Raw genomic sequence first — 12,827 nt, 5'->3', positions numbered from 1 at the left:
TTTCAATTTTACTAACTCAAATTTTTAAAAATACAATTCTAAAATTTCATAATTACAAAAATATGATCTTAACTAGATATTAATCACACAACAATACAATGCTGAAAAAACAACTTAAAATTAACTATACAACACTACACAAATTACAATGTTGAAAAAACACATGCAAATCAACTAAATACTAACAAATTGCATCAATCCAAAATAATCTAAACAACAACAAGACAATATTGAAAAACTTATTAAAACATTGTCAAATATGTTAAAAATAAACTTAATATATATATATAAACATCTTATCATAACCCAAAATAAACTAAAAAATAACAAAAAAAACAATATTAAAAATCTAATCACTATATTGTAAAATGTGTCAAGAAAAATTAAAACTTACTCAATTAAAAATCAAGTAGGATCAACCCAAAATATACTTAAAGAAAACTAAACATACATCCAAAATCATCTCACACAACAACAATAAAAAAACATAAAAAATTTATATTTACAAAAAATATACTAAAATTACAAAATTAACTAGATATTAACCAAAAATATATCTCAGGTCAATTACACATCAATTAGACATTAACATACTACATACTAAAAAGTACACAACATAAACTCAAATTATACTAAACTCACAAACAAAATATACCCCATAACAACTGCACAAAAAAAAAAAGCTAAAAATCAACCAAAACATATATTAGTATTATCAGTCAAGAGAACAACACTAATAATTTATTATTTTACCTTGTGAAATTATTAGTATTAGTATTATTGGTGCCATTATGTAATTTGCTACCAATATTATTTATTATTGGGAAATTACCCAATATACTATTTTTTACCAATTATTTTCTATTTTTACGTCTTTTTTGTTTTCTATTCATTTTTATAAACTATTTTTTGCAAATATACGGTTTCCTCTTTAATTAATTCTCTAATGCACGGTTTCTCAATAGAAAACAAAAAAATTGAGCAAAGTAAAAGATTAATAGCAGGTCGACCCCTTCATCTTTATGTGATATATTTACATCATCTTTTTCTTCTTTAATTGATTGGACATTCTACCAAATGGCTAACAATGATTGAGTTATGGCAGGATGTGTGCACAAGAAGATAAGTGTGGTGCAAAGTGAGGGATTTAACACTAGTTTGCTTTAATTTTTTTCCTATTTTGACACCATTTATCTTCAAATCTTACATTTAACTCCTTGAAAAATACACAAAATTGAGTACTAATTAATATTTCATGAAAAACTAAATAAAATTAATTAAAAATTTATAAGAATAGTTAAAACATTCTCACTTTGGGTCCATCAAAACATTTACAACAAATAAAGAAACTCTTAATCAACATCTTCAGCAACCTTTTTAAAACATTAAGCAACTAAGAATCAACCTATTCAACAACATTTATAACCCATTAAGCAAATAAAGAAACTCTTAAGCAACCTCTTCAAATTATTATAAGTAACACAAGCAGCCTATTATTGCAGCAACCTAACGATCTAAAACAACTCATTTAAATTCAACCAAATCAATCAACAACATATACAATAAATAGAGAAACACTTAAGCAAGCTTTTTAACAACATTTATAAACAATGCAACAACTAGGAAACAACATATTCAGTAACATTTACAATATTCAAAGAATCCCATAAGCAACATGTACAAAATTCATAGCAATCTTTGAAACACCCAACAAAAAAACTGAGCAACAAAAGTAATAGTAGAGCAAATTAACCTACCAATTGAAATTAGCAAAGTATAATATCAATTTACCTCCTTTAGATCACCCCTTAAATCACAAGAACTTGGCAATTGCTTATTTTACACTTTCTTCCAATTGCTTGTTTTATGAATATTATTGCAGCAACCTAACAATTTAAAGCAACTCATTTAGATTCAACTAAATCAATCAAAAACATATATAGCAAATACATAAACTCTTAAGCTAGTTTTTCAGCAACCTTTATAACCCCTTCAGCAACATTTATAACCCATTCAGCAACTAGCAAACAATATATTCAGCAACATGTACAATATTCAGAGCAACCCATAAACAACGTGTACAAAATTCAGAGCAACATTTGAAACACCCAACAAAAAAACAGAGCAACATAAGTAATAATAAAGAAAATTAAGCTACCAATTGAAATTAGCAAAGTATAAAATCAGATTTACCACCATTAGATCACTCCTCCTTAAATCCCAAGAATTTGGCAATCGCTTGTTCTCACACTTTCTTCCAATTGCTTGTTTTATGAATATTATTGCAGCAACCTAACGATTTAAAGCAACTCATTTAGATTCAACCAAATCAATAAAAAATATATACAACAAATACAGAAACTCTTAAGCTAGCTTTTCAGCAACATTTATAACTGATTCAGCAACTAGCAAAAAACATATTCAGCAACTAGCAAACAACATATTCAGTAACATGTACAATATTTAGAGCAACCCATAAGCAACGTGTACAAAATTCAGAGGTTAAAATCATATTATAAGTGAATAATCTTAGAACTTACCTGGAAGTTGCAGAGATTTGAGTGGTTGGGTTTGATTTTGAAGTAAAAAATCAATAAGATTTCAACCTAAATGCAGATTTTGCTAAGATTTTGTTGGTTTTTTAATTTTCAATGTGACTTAGGTTGATATGGTGATTTGGATTTGACAGGAGAAGATTGATGGTTGCCTTTCGAAGGTTTAAAGTTTCGACAACAATTATCACTGGAGCTGGTAGAGAAGAGAAGATTAGATTGTGTAGATTAGAGAAGTGGAGTTGTGTAGAAGGGAGTGTAAGGGAGAGTGGGAGAAGTGGAGTTGTGTAGAAGGGAGAGTGAAAGTCTCAACTGCAGACCGTGTTTTTGAAATAAAAACTAAATCTTATATATTAATGAATTAAATGGTTAATGACCGTATTTTTTAAATAAAAGTTTCCTATTTACCTATATACAAAAATATCCCTTTATTATTTGTCAAAAAAAATATTATTTATTATTATATTTATGTATATGAAAGTGAAGTTTTATTCCTCTTATTTCGAACGAGGTCACGTGATCCCTAAAAGTTGGTCTTGATGAATCTATTTTATATGCTAATCGTGAATATTGTACTTCCTTATTACAAATAAATAAGATATTTGGGACATCAAATAGAAAAGTAGCTCGTGCTTCCCATTATACTAGTAATAATCATGATTGTCTGCGGGAATTATTATTTGGCAAATTAATCACAGGTGCATCTGTTAGGAAAAATTATGTATTTTCCTCCATAAAAATAGTTAAAATAATTACAACTCTAAATAAAATATTACAAATAAAATATTATTGATTAAAAAGTGTTACAACTATATGACAAAAATTACATGTAAATATAGAGAAAGATGTAGAAAATGATAGAAATAGAAGATACAACTTTAAGACAAAAAGATACAAATAAACTAGAAGTAGTAGAATGAAAGATATAAATGAGATTACAACTCTAAAACAAAAGATACATATAAAAGAGTAAATATAGAATAATAGAAGAAATGAAAAGCAATAGAATAAAAGAACAATGAACTAAGAACTCTCACTCACACAACCAAAATGAAAAGTGTTGGGGATCACCAACTTAAACAAGGTTTGAAACATTTGTCCAAAAGCTTATTTCCCTCTAACTCAAGCACTAAGGGATCTCTCACAAATATTGGAAAAGCTTTCTGGAATTATCAAGTCTCAAGGTGTTTCTAGCCAAGTGCTCTAATGGATAGAAAAATTGTGTCTTACAAGTGAGCATTAGGCTCCTACTTATAGAGTTTTGAGACACCCTTTGAATTTCAAATTCCACCAACCCCCATGGTTGTTACCAATGATTAATTGGATGTTTTCTGGAATTAAAATAGAGATTTGGGAGTTACTTGGCTGTTGGAAACGTTCAAAATTTGATAAAAACCGAAATTGTATGAAGTTGTCAACCACTAGGGTCGCAGCACTTGTTTCAAGCGCCGCGGTCCTTGGTCATTTTCAGCAACCAATTTTTTTAGTTTTTTTCCAAAATGTTCCAATTTATTCCCACTTGATTTTGTAACTTCCATACACAATATGGGAGTTAAAAATCACATCTCTATCAGCCATTTCTCATATGGCTTTAAGAAATTCATCTCAATATTGTGTAACAACAAATCTACACAATAATGGATGATATTTAGGAGTTACAAATTTGTGATGAATTTGTAACACCAAATATGTTACATGTTTGGATATTTCCATATATCCAAATAATATAACTCTCTATTATATGTTACAACAAGTGACACTCTATGTCACATTTATTTAATCTAAAACATTATATTATAAAATAATATAATATTACATTATATTATAAAATAATATAACAGCATCTACGTTGTGTATTGGTTACATCTGGAGATCTTCATGGTCTCATTTCCCACGTAGGATAAGTTTGTTTAATTAGTGTTTAACTAATTTTGTTTAGAGGTTGTTAGTGATGTTGTTAGGCTTAGTTAGTTGTATATATGTACAGTTAGTTTTGGGTCTTCAGTAGCCAACCATATCATTTTATTGCCGATAGTTTTGTTAGTTTTTTTTGTTTTCTCTTTTATTAGGGTTTCAAGTTTCCAGTATCTACAAAGTGAAGAGCCGAGGGGTCTATTCTGACAGTTCTTAAGGGATTTCATATACTTAGTGTTGAAGGGATTTCAACCATTCTTCTAAGGGAGTTAGAAATCTAGGAAGTTGAGTGGGACACTCAACTTAGGGTAATTGTAAATCTTGCTATGAGTTTCATAATGTTCTTTAGTAAATTGCCATGTTGATTTTGTAATTTGTAAAGAAGAAAATTTACTATAGTGAAAGTATTTTGCCCTGGTCTCTGTGACCCAAGAAGTAGCTGATTTTTACCAACGAACCTTGTAAAAATCTACTTGTGCTCTTTACTTTTCAGCACTGGTTTTATGTTCACTTGATTAAATCAAATTCTTGAATATAGGCATGAAAAGTAACTTTTCAAAACTTTTGTGGCATTCTTATCTTCTCGAAATGAGTCTAATGAAGGGGAAATAATGCCCTTAAAGGAGCAGCTTGCTTACTACTACATGCAAATGACGTTCTTGGTATGTCTGATTGCCACTGTCTTTCTTCCTCTTGTCGTTTTAATAATATATTGTTATATTATTTTATAATATAATGTAATATTATATTATTTTATAATATAATGCTTTAGATTAAATAAATGTGACAAATAGTGTCACATATTGTAACATATTTGGTATTACAAATTCAGCTACAAATTTGTAACTTCCAAATATTACCATTTATTGTGTAAATTTGTTGTTACACAATATTGAGATGAATTTATTAAAGTCATATGTGAAATGACTGTTAGAGATATGATTTTAACCCCAATAGTGTGTTTTGGGGGTTACAAAATCAATTGGGAGGGTTTGGAACCGTTTGGAAAAACAGCACAATTTCAAGTGCTAAAAATGGTCAGTGGTCGCGGCCACAGAATGTTGGTGGCCGTGGCCTGTGAGACAGAGAGCAGTGGACGCGGCCACATGTGCAATTCTGACCAATTTTTCAGTTTTTTCAATTTTTGTTGAATGGCTCCAAAAACACAAATAACTCTCAAATCTCACTTTTGTGTGTGGGAAAAAAGGTCACTATGCTAGATAGTGTAGGCATAGAAAAGACCAACAAGGACATAAGGTGAACACAACTCAAGAGGAAAACATAGTTGCTACCCTTAGTGAGGTGAATGCGATCCAAGACAAGGTGAAAGAGTGGTGGTATGATACATGTGCCACCGTCCATGTCACCTATGACAAATCATGTTCAAGACCTTTGAAGACTCAAAAGGCAACCATGAGATTCAAATGGGCAATGAGGGCAAATCCAAGGTACTTGGCAAATGTACCATTGAAGTCTTTTTCACCTCCGGCAAGAAAGTTACATTAGTGAATGTACTTTATGTTCCCGAAATAAGTAGAAACTTGGTAAGTGGTGATTTGATTGGCAAGCCCGACATTAAAGTCGTTTTTGAGTCCAGTAAACTTATTCTTACCAAATCAAATGTATTTTGGGAAAGGGGTACTCTTGTGAGGGTATGGTTAAATTGTGCACCAATGATGTAACTTTCAATGTTATCAATAAAAATGCTAATTCCGCCTATATAGTTGAGTATGATTCTTTATTTTTGTGGCATCTTAGACTATGTCATATAGGTTTTCCAACCATGAAAAGAGTAGTAAAATGTGGTATGATTGCATGCAATATTAAAAACTATGGTAAATGTAAAACATGTGTTAAGGCAAAAATGATTAAGAAACAATTTCCTAGTGTAGAAAGATCATCTAATTTACTATATTTAATCCACAGTGATCTTTGTGAATTAAATGGTGTTTTAACTAGAGGTGGTAAAATGTATTTTCTTACTTTTATAGATGATTTTAGTAGATATGCCTATGTGTTTCTTTTAAAGCATAAAGATGAGACTTTTGATGCTTTTAAATTATATAAATTAGAAGTTGAAAATCAACTAAATAAAAAGATTAAGGTGCTAAGAAGTAATAGATGAGGAGAGTACTTCTCTAATGAATTCAATACATTTTGTGAAGAAAATTGTATAATTCATGAGTGCATCGCACATTATACACCACAACACAATGGTGTTGCCGAAAGGAAAAATAGGACTTATCTAGAGATGATAAATTCTATGTTGGTGTTTTCTAAGTTGAATTTCAACTTATGGGGTGAAGCGTTATTAACCGCTTATCACATTCTTACTCGAATACCAATGAAGAAAAATGAGATATCTCCATATGAGTTATAGAAATGAAGAAAACCCAACATAGGGTACTTCAAAGTGTGGGGGTGTCTTGCATATTGCAAGAAAAACGAACCTAATAAAACAAAGTTAGGTTCAAGAGCCATAAAGTGTGCTTTTGTTGGTTATGTGTTGCGTAAATTTAAGCAATTAAAATGTGCAAGTGTACACAGTCGGCAACAAGTAATACAGTGATAAGTGAGTATCGTCTCCACAGGGATTTTAAACTAAATAATTGCAAAAATCAACTAAAGAACAATTTAAAAATAAGATAACAAAATTAAGAACATGATTGGAATATGAATCTGAAATTAAATGGGTATACGTAATTTAATCTAAAATAAAATGAAGAACTCAGAAAAAATTAATTCAGAGAAGATCTATGTGAACAATTAGATCTGGATGGCTATTTCCCCCTATGTTAATCTGCCCAGTTGTTATAGCAATCGTTCAGCAATTATGCACAGAATTAACATATTTCACAATAAGCCAGTAAGCTTTTTCCAAAACCCACTGATATAATTCCACAACTTAATTCAACATATTCCTATATTAAATCAGGTTGTAAAACATGCATTTATTCACCAAATCTCAGGTTATACAAGGTAGCAAAATACTCCTATTTCACTACTAAGAGCTACCTAAACATGGCATTTCTCTTGCATCATTCAAGTTGATTCCACTAGATAGATTCTTTCCAAAAGTAGATCTAGCTAGTTTAATTGTTAGTTATGGCCAGTAATCAACAATCATTAAACATTAATTTCACTTGAATGAACAAAGGCAAATTACTAAACTCATGCATTGCATTAATACTTCATCACATAAGGTTCATAGCCACCCAAATCTCAAGGTGATTAGTTCATGTCTAAACTGAAAATTACAATCCAAAACAGAAATTGTTCATCCATAGCAAATATTCAGCTCACAAATTATAGAATCAAGAGTATACACTACAGAAAAGGAAATATAGAAGAAAGAGAAGAGTAGTTACGGGTTCTAGAGTCCTCCTCCTTCCTTGGCCGTGATTCTCCTCCTGTAGGTAATGCCTTTTTCTGTGTATATCTCTCTATTTTTTCACTGTACTCTTCTTGCTGAAAGATTTCTCTGTTTTTTGTACTGTGTCCTCTACTACTCCTTGTGTATTACGGCTGTGACTCTTCTTTGTGTACTTTCCCTTACCCTAATTAGAAAGCCCAATCCATCTTTGGTCTATTTCTTCTTGCCACCTCAGCCAGCTGACTTCATTCATTAAAATGGGTGCCACATAGGCGCTGAGGTAATTACTTAAGTGCAGCTGGCTTCTGTCCACGCCATCCTTCTTTTCCCAGAATTGCTACGAGTCTGGCCTACAGCATCCGAGCAGCAATGTTCCCTTTCTGTCCCCTTTGTCTTTTGATTCCTTTAATTTCCCTTGGCGCTTTGAAGGTTCCTTTCCTGAATGACAAAAACACACAAATTTACATAAATATTTATAATTACTAACAACAACTCATAGACTCTTAAATGGACTCACTACTTAAAACATAAAGGTAAAAATTGAACAAATTTACAATTAACACACTTTCATTACTCTTTTCAACCTAAAAACAAGTTCAAAAATCATAAAAATAACTCTAAATCATAGAGTTATCAACACCCCAAACTTGGCATATTGCTCGTCCTCGAGTAATGAAGAAAACAGAAATAAAGACAACACACACACAACTCAAATAGCAACAACACAGATTTGTACATGAGAGAGTCCTGAATAATCAAATGTGGCTTAGTGAAGAAATTTTTCTCTCAGAAGTGTGTGGAATGGAATGATGTGCTTGTAGTGATTATGCCCTGACTTTATATGTCTCATTTCCCATTTTCAGTGCTAAAGATATCATTAATGCTTCCCTAAAGTCACCCAGTCAATAGTGTGTACAAATGCTTCCCACCAACACCTTGAATTCCTCTAACAACTACTCTTGATCCTCAAGTTTAACTATCTGCTCCCATAGGTTGAATTAGTGCACTCCTCTCCACTAATGTAGTCTACCTTTACCCCCTAGATCAAAAGGACTTTACTCGGCTTGTAATGTAAGGCTTAGGTTAGGGTAGGATAAAAGATAATATTTCTAATGGCTTATAACCTAACCACCTCAACTTATCAAGAACCTCTCTTATTATTATTATTATTATTATTATTATTATTTTCTCAAGCTCTCACCCAATATGTATTTTTAACCCACAATGAATAATTTGATTTAGCTCTAATTCTCTTGCTATTTTTATTTCCAAATTCAACTAGAACAAAAGAAAGAAGCCTCCAACATTTTCTTGGATAGGGGGTTGTACACCCCAAACTTAGTTTCAAAACTGCTTCTTTCTCTCTCTCTTTTTTTTTCTATTTTTTTTTTTTACTATGAAGATATATATAGCAAGATAAATATGAATATTTTTATGTGAGCTCATTCTCACACACCCCAAACTTAAATCCCATCATTGTCCCCAATGTAGCTGTACAAATGAAACTTGGAATAGCTCACCACATGGCTAAAAACTAACCCCACTCATCCCAAACTTACTGCAAATAATCTGTTCTTGATAAATTTCAGCAGCTAGGTTTGGTTAATGAAAGTTAAAAATAACAATTTAAGCAGGGGGTATCATTAATGATAGGTATTAAGAAAGAATAGGCAAATTAGCTCAACTAAGGGTGACAAAGGGAAATTAATATACAATGGGAAAGCTTGAAAGGCCCAAACGTCCAAAGATGGCCTAAATCATTTCTAAATGGCAAAACTAGCTAGGATTTCGCCTCAAGGGGTGCACTAAACAATTCTAGAAGCGTAAAATTTCACAAGAAAGCAGTTATTCGAAAAATTCAAAGTATGGTGGAAGAACAGAAGTACACATCTATTGACCAGGGACTAAAAGAAAGCATGAATGAGATCACTAGCACCTATACAAGCATATTTAACATATAAAATCTGGGCAACACACAAATGGACTGAAATGGAAAAGTTCATCATCGAGCAGGACACTAAGCCAGATTAAATCACAGTATCTCTCATGCACAAATACAACTAACACAGCAACACCATGAAAACAATTAAAAGCTAAAATAGAAACTAAACAACCTAGACAAACAACATACTAAGAACAGTCACATAAACATAAAATAACATAAAGTAACAAAATAAAAGGGAAAGGAAACCCCCTCTACTCGGAGTCCTCTTCAGGGAACTCCGCATTGTCGCCAACATTGTCAGTCCAGGTACTCAAAATTTGCTCAGGGAATGCGGGGAATTGCAGACCAGATTTAGGCATAGCCTTTTGCAGCACATTCTTCATTGATGCATCCCTGTACTGCTCATAAGTCCACAAAGTTTGCAGACGCTCACAGATTCGCTCTTGCCGCCTATGCATTTGCTGCTGCATTTGCCCAAGCTGGGTCAATCTCTCCATAATGGGGTCACTGGAGGTGGATGAGGATGTAGCATATGTCTTAGGGGCGCGGGCCAGGCCAAAGCTAATAAGCCCTTTTGGTAAGATGAGTCCCTCATCAGGCCATACAGGGACGCCAGCATCTCGGCATATGGCAGTGACGGTGGATGGCAAGAATAGTTTTCCCTTGACCCGATGGGCACAGTCAAAGATTTCTTGAGCCAACACGGACCCGACATCAATGGACATCCCTTTCATGAGGCAGTAGAGCATCCATACATGCTCCCTGCTGACGGTGGAATCATGGGACGTTGGGCACAGAGTAGATTGAACGAAGCTGTAAAGGCATTTCATCTCGTGTTGTAGATCTGTGCGGCAGAAATGAAATATGCCCTGCTCATCGATGCCCAACTCAGCCTCGGGTTTAGCTAGTTCTGGCATAATATCTTGAATTAATTTATCGGACACTGGCCCCCGACCCTTAGCAAACTGGCATTTGGCTGGCTCTAATAAGAAAGTGCCATTAATGACCTCAGCGGAGAAAGGAACTGCCACACCTCGAACAATGATCTCCGCAGGCCATTGATCGACCAAGAAATTGCTGTAAAATTCCTTCACTAATTCTGAGACAGCAGGCTCGGGCTGAGTACAAAAATGCTCCCAACCTCTCTCTTGTATAGTATAAGCTAACCAGTCGGGTAAATCACTGAAGTTTGTATTTTTGGCGATCAGCCCTCTCTCCATGTAAAAATCCTTGTGGCAGATAGAGGCATGGTATTTTACCTCAGCTGCCTGTGAGGAAAATTTTGGCACCTCAGAGAATGGCTTCTTCTTGGCTCTCTGAGCACACTGCTTGACCTTAGGCATGCTTGCTTTGACGCACAACAGTATTCAGCCACAGATTACAGAGAGAAACTCAATACTACACCAAACCCACACCCACACCAGCATAGAAATTCAATTCTTCTTCAATCACAGCAATAGTAAAACTATGAGGTAGGAGATAAGCTAACAACCCAGAGAATAGCTTGAGGTAGTCACAAATGGAGGCAGTGATGATGAACCTCGGTCTGGTGTGGGCCGCTGCTGGTGCGCGGTGGCTGGATGAATGGGTCCTTGAGTGCTTCGGAACGGTGAGGCAGCGATGCGGATTCTTTGATGTTTCGGATGCTGGGGCATTCGTGGAATGGAGATGGTGGAGGTGTGGGTCGGTGTTGTGGGTTTTGAATGGTGGGGGTGAAATGTCGTGGGTTTTACTGGGCTATTGGTGCGTGTGGTGAGCCTTGGTCCGGTTTGGGTCGCAGGTGGTGGGTGCTTCGGTGTGGTGAGGATGGTTTGGAGGATGGGTTAATGGGACGGAGAAAGAAGGTAGAGGCGGTGCGTGGTGGCTGGTTGGCCTTGACAGCGGCTGAGGGATTTCTGGGGTTGGAGTTGACGAGGGGTCTGGGTATTGTGGTGAGGATATACTAACTTAATATATATATATATATAAAAGCAATATACTAATATATATATAATAAAAGTGATATACTAATATATATATAATAAAATAAAAGTAAAATATATATATTATAATAAAAGTAATATACTAATATATATGTATAATAAAAGTAAAAGTAAAATATATATATACAGTAAATATATAATATATATATTAAACTGATGTATATAATTTTCTCATAATAAAATGCTCCCAGTTGATATAGCAAAGCTCATAGCATAGCATTTTTCATCTTGCGATCTTGGTAAATGCTAAAGCAATGCTATAACAACTGGGACTTCCACTTTGTTTTTTTTTTTTTTTTTTTTAAATTTTCTGCCTTTCACCAAACTTGCCCAGCTTCCCATATTACAGCTTCCTTTCTTCCACCTGCAATAAATCATTACAAACACCAGCAAACACACTTAGTAACCTCAAGAAAACACAAGTCTATCTATATAGTATATATTTTTCTCTTTTTTTTTTTATTTAATTATATATATATTTCTTTAAAATGGGTGATACACCCCAAACTTAGTTACATATATTATTTATTTACAATCTGCCTCTTTCACTCATGGGTTGCCCAAGTATGATACATTAAATACATGGCAGCCCATAGTCCTTCTCCTTCAAGCATCCTTCAAAATGATGGAGGTCTTTGCTCTATCGACCTCCCCTCCAAGGTAATGTTTAAGCCGCTGCCCATTCACCTTGAATACTCTCCCGGACTGATCTTCTTTGACATCTACAGCTCCGTATGGGTACACCTTAACTACGGTGAATGGTCCCGACCAACGGGACTTGAGCTTGCCTGGGAACAGCTTCAGCCGCGAGTTGAAAAGTAATACTCGCTGGCCTTCTTCAAACACTCTATGCTGAATTCGCTTGTCATGCCATCTTTTAGTCTTCTCTTTATACAGCTTGGCATTTTCATACGAAAACAGTCTCATCTCCTCAAGCTCATTCAACTGCAGCATGCGGGCTTCTCCAGCAGCGTCAAGATTAAGGTTCAGCTTCTTGAGGGCCCAAAATGCCCGATGTTCCAGCTCGACAGGCAAGTGACAGGCCTTCCCATAAACCAGCC

This window comes from Humulus lupulus, chromosome 8 (genome assembly GCF_963169125.1).
Source record: "Humulus lupulus chromosome 8, drHumLupu1.1, whole genome shotgun sequence".
NCBI classification, from domain to species: Eukaryota; Viridiplantae; Streptophyta; class Magnoliopsida; order Rosales; family Cannabaceae; genus Humulus; species Humulus lupulus.
This window is presented reverse-complemented; position numbering follows the sequence as displayed.